The 5,530-nt window shown below is 45.1% G+C and overlaps 1 pseudogene; it reads right to left on the reverse strand.

Annotated features, from left to right (window-relative positions):
- Nucleotides 1-716: 716 nt before the first annotated feature.
- LOC147883583 (pentatricopeptide repeat-containing protein At5g27110 pseudogene) lies at nucleotides 717-4,171 on the reverse strand (annotated as a pseudogene).
- Between the last annotated feature and the right edge of the window lie 1,359 nt (nucleotides 4,172-5,530).

Here is a 5,530-nt window from a genome sequence, read left to right on the forward strand (position 1 = left end):
GCCGGCGGGGGAGAGGAGAAGGCCACGGGAGGCGGAAGAGGTGGAGTTGGCGGGGGGCGAAGGTGGAGGAGATGGAGGAAGAGAAGGCGGAGGCGAAGGGAAGAGGGGTGGCGGGAGGCGAAGCGAGCGGAGGAGGGTGCAGCAAGTGGGCGGGGAGGCAGTGGAGGCGGGAGAAGAAGGGGCGGGCAGGGGCGCAGCAGGGGCAGCAGGAGCGGAAGAGGCGGCAGGGAGGGCAGGGGAGTGCAGAGGGGGCGGAGGCAGCGGGGCAGCCAGGGGCGGCACGGCATCAAGGGGAGCAGCAGCTTCTCAGTTCGCAGCTAATCGAACTCGTCTTTGGTTCTTATCTCAATTCACACTTAAGACATACCCCTGCTTTGTAAGAGCAAAACAAGGCAAGTAAATTTTAATGGTTAACATGTTTCCTCTTGCAGTTAGCCAAGCCAAGGAAACTCTTTAAATGGATATTGGCTGGAGGTGGAAAACCAAGAATGGCATTGACCGTGTCTTCATTCGGAGGAGATAATGAAAGCAAGGTACTTCAAAGAAACAACACTTCTGCAAATTAATGTAGAACTGATATTCTGAGAGCAATGCAAATACATTGTCCAAATGATCCTCATGACTCTTGAGGATGTCATCAAGGTAAATAATCACAAACTTGTCTAGATAAGGCCTGAATAGATCATTCATAGCCCTCATGACAGCAAGACCATTAGTGGGGCCAAATGGCATGACCACCCATTCATAACCTTGCCTTGTCTTGAAAGCTGTTTTCCAAGAGTGAAGGAAAGTCACAAGCCTCCATCTTTTGTACATCGCCGACAAGCTGCTACTCTTTCTGCTTTGGAACAACTTTTTTTTTCAATTACCTCCATCTCCATCCACTCCATGCATATCCATCACTAAGGATCTTATTTTTGAAATTCGTCGAACTCCACATGGTAAAGATCAAATATGAATTGTGGATAGATTCAAAAAACAAGGATATTTTATATCATGCAAAAAGACTGAAGGGACACTGCCAATAGCACGTAGTTCACAGGTATTGCTTTGTTGATAGCTCATCCACTTTGCAGCAGGCTTCTTAGGTTGCACGTAGGCCACACTTTTGTTGCTCTGAAGCAAACTCTTGTCTGCACGATGTTGATGCTGAGAGCAGTACATGCTGTCAGCATTCATGAGAAGCTTACCTAGTGAGCTATGCACATGACAGAGCGACAAATAATGTAGCAAGGTCAAGAGCTATCCCCACCCAATGTGTGACTTCCAGGCTTCCTCCAAAATAGCTTCAAACTTTTTCGCCATCCTGACTCAAATCATGAAGGTAACACACCGGGAACCCATGGCAACCTATCATCCAAGGTATCATCTGCTTATAACAAGGATATTGCAGATCATCAGCAGAGCTGTTGATGGACGCAGAGCTCCAAAAATTTTCAAATCATGAACTCAAGCTCTTAAGATTGCAAATTAGTGATTGCCTTGTAGAGAGAGAGTGACGGACCACATGGAAAATAATCCCTGAGACCACATTCAATTATGGAAAGCTACTTTCATGCTCTTTTGCATTTCTGCCACTAAAGCCAACTCTGGTACATGGCCTTGCTGCCGTATCAGCCTAGTTAATCTGTTTGCATTGGTATAAACTCCCTGACTTTCAGGGTGGCTTTTGTCTCCCACAGTAAATTCGTGAATGTTATTCTGAACCTCAATCCATGCTCTCCCAGGTTTCTTCCATGCAATGGAATGTTTTCTCAGCTCTTGTGTTTTCTGTGCATCCTCCCACATGTCACCATCAGCATAAATATTGGACATGAGCACATGCCCAAAAGAAGCCTTTAGATCCAACTGCATAATTTGATTGAAACATTGTCCTCCAAGCTTCTTGTTGCCATATGTCCTGCATGCACTTAGCAAAGCTGTCCACCCAACAATGTCTGGCAGAAAAGGCATAGTCTGAAGTACCCTCTGAGCTTCCTTCAAACACCCTGCACGACCAAGTAGGTCAACCATGCAGTTGAAATGCTCAATACTTGGGGTGATACCATGGTCTTCTTTCATAGATCTGAAATATAGATGACCTTCCTCAACATGGCCACTCTGACTGCAGGCTGAGAGAACACTAGAATAAATTGTGGCAGGGGGCATGAGGCCTTGTCTGAGCATTTCATCGAGACACTGTTTGGCCAGCCTATATTTTCCATGCTGTGCATATCCTGCAATCATCGCACCCCATGACACCTCATCTTGATGAGGCAACGTGTCAAACACAGTGCATGCTTCCATCAAATTCCCACACTTGGCATACATGTCAATGAGGGTGCTCCCAAGGATCACATCTGATTCAAGTCCACTTTGAATAATTTGACGATGTATCAGCTTGCCCTCATCTAAGGTGCCTAGAACGCAGCATGCTTTCACGCTGCACAGAAATGTTACTTTGTCTGGCTTTATGTTAACTTCATGCATTCGCTTAAAAAGTTCAAGAGCATGAACACAATGCCCATGTTGGACGTGTCCTGCAATCATTGCACTCCACGACACAACATCTTGATGAGTCAATGTGTGGAATATGTTTTCTGCCAGATTAAGGTTCCCACATTTGGCATACATATCAACGAGTGCGCTTCCAACGACTGCATCTAGTTCAAGTCCACTTCTGATGATCTGGTCATGTGTCCTCTCGCCTTTTATTCTGGATCCTGTACTGGCACAAGCTTTCAACATGGCCAAAAAAGTGACTTTGTCTGGCTTTATACCATCCTGTTTCATCTCCGCAAAAAGTTCAATTACAGGTAGGGAATGGCCACACTGTATGTATCCTGCACTCATTGCACCCCAAGAAACAGCATCTCGATTTGGCAATTTATCAAATACTCGACGTGCTTCCTCCAGGCTTCCACATTTGGAATACATGTCAATGATGGTGTTGCCCAGAACTACATCTGATCCGAATCCATTTTTTATTATGTGTTCATGTAAGATCTTACCCTGATCTAGGGCGCCTATGCTGCTACATGCTTTTAAAGTGCATAGAAATATCACTTTATTTGGGTGTATGCCTTCAAGTTGCATTTTCCCAAAAAGTTTGAGAGCAGCAAGACCATGCCCATGATGCACATACCCAGTAGTCATTGCACCATATGACATAATGTCTCGGGCCTGCAGTTTGTTGAACATTTTGCAAGCCTCCTCCAAGCTCCCACATTTTGCATACATGTCAATGAGGGCATTCCCAATGAACAAATCAGATTCGAGTCCACTTCTGATAATCTGGTCATGGATAAGCTTGCCCTGCCCAAAGCCTCCTATGACGCCACAAGCCTTTAAAGTAGACAAAAACGTGACCTTGGTTGGCTTTAGGCCCTTCTGCTGCATTTTCTGAAACAGTTCAAGAGCGGGTAGACCATGCCCGTGTTGGGCATACCCAGCAACCATCGCACCCCATGACACAACATCCTGGTTTGGCAATTTGTCAAATACTCTGAGTGCCTCCTCCAGGCTCCCACATTTTGCATACATGTCAAGCAGGGTGCTCCCAGTGACCACATCGAATTCTAACGCATTTCTGATGATATCAGCATGTATCAGCTTACCCTGCTCTAGGTCTCCCGTACTCCCACATGCTTTCAAAATGCAGGAGAATATGTATTTGTTTGGTTTTAAACCGTCTTGTTGCATCTGATGGTAGAGATTAAGAGCTGTGTCACTAAATCCACCCGTGGCATGTGCTGAGATGATTGCATGCCATGTATAAACACTTGGCTCTGCAACCTTGCAAAAGACAAGGTTTGCTTCGAGCAAGGTACCACAGGACGCAAACAGACGGATAAGGTGATCCCCAAGGACGGCCGCTGAGCCAAGTCCATCGCTGACCATAAGGCGATGAACTTGTCTGCCCACTACCAGATCTTTCTTTTTTGTGCATTCCTGTATAAGACAATAGAGCTGCGACATGGGCATCCCTCGCTTGTAAACAAGATCCATACTCCAATGAGCCCCATCAAGCTATTCTAACTGATGAGAACTGGTTCACTTCATGTCATTTTCCCACCGTATACCCCCACAAGATTGTCAAATCCAAGGAAAATTTCAACGGCATAGTCCATAGCCTCAAAGTACAGCTCTGCCTGTTCTTCTGCTTCTTGTGACAACGCCATTAATGAGCTTTGAAAGCGCCAAAGCTCACGTCAGTCTTCAAAAGTAAACGAAGAGAGGATCCTCACTTATTAGTACTGCCCACAGGAACACGTGTGTGTGTTTTTTTGGCATCGACGAATTTCGGACAAAGTAGAAAATGTGCAATTTTTGAAATTTAAAAGTAACGTATTTATGTCATTGGTTGTTATGTGACACATCATACAGGTGGAGCAAAGTGGCAGAGTTGGACGTCTGAAGTGGCAACTGGCAGTTCGTGGCTTGCATGGATTGCATTCAATCCCTCCTTCTCTGCCAATGCAGACTGTCATCCCTAATCTGTGGGATGAGCATTTCATCTCTTCTTCTCCGCCGACGACTACCGTCCCAACTATGTCTTCCAGCTCCAGTCTGCATCCTCCAGGGTTGAGCTTCGTTTGCGATTGATCATTATTGAGGGTCTACCGGATTACTTTGGCCGTGCTCTGTCGGACTGCATCCTACACTCTAGTTCTTCGTCTGGGGCTTCTGAAGGATGGTTATTGGAGCTGTGTTCAATTATTTGGTTGCCTCTTTTTCGGTCGTCTCTGGCTTTACGGCTCTGCCAATTAGCTGGGCGACTAATGAAGCACGTATCTTTGTCTTAATTGTTGATACCTTTTCAGAGAATAATCAATGCGTAAGGATATGATTGCAAGAATAATTAGAGCAGGTTATGATAGAACTTCATCTATCGCAGTTTATTTGGGTCTGCATGCGTTATATCTACTCTTGCATGAGGTTTGTGTGCAAGCTTGGAGAAGATGCGTGTGACGACAATCAATAGCTAGGCGTGGAAAATGCTTCTGAACAATCTCATCGCTGCTTATAAATCTAGCACGCATGGGCGATGGATTTGCAAATTGCAGTTGTTCATTGTGCACTGTCTTTGATTTTTGCAATGGCTGGAGTAGATGGATCTGGCGACTACATGGAAATTGACAGTGGGTTCTATTGAGTCGTTCCTTTTGTATTGCATAAAACGATTCAATTTTGTGGAGGAATACTTATATCGTTTCTTCTGCGTACGACTGGCAAAGGCTCTTCTCACACCTGTGTCTAGGAAGATCGCTCCCTATGCGTATGAGGTCCTATGACCGCATGCTCCTCGAAGGCCAACCCCGTGGCTACTGCAGGACATAATGCTATCCGTGACCTCCAAAGTATGTTGTTGTTCATTGTATTGACATTACGCTATTGAAAGGTTCTAGTTGGGCAATTAATTGCCTAAGTTCGTAGACGCTCATATTAATATGTTCTATTTGCTCCAAATAAGTGAAACAAAAGAAATTTTATTTGTTCTAAAAAAAGAACATGAAAATATCTCAAACCAAGAACTACAGATTAGCATTGA

The sequence above is a fragment of the Dipteris shenzhenensis genome, chromosome 28, assembly GCF_047967505.1.
Source record: "Dipteris shenzhenensis isolate YYH24624 ecotype China chromosome 28, Dip_SZ_1.0, whole genome shotgun sequence".
Lineage (NCBI taxonomy): Eukaryota > Viridiplantae > Streptophyta > Polypodiopsida > Gleicheniales > Dipteridaceae > Dipteris > Dipteris shenzhenensis.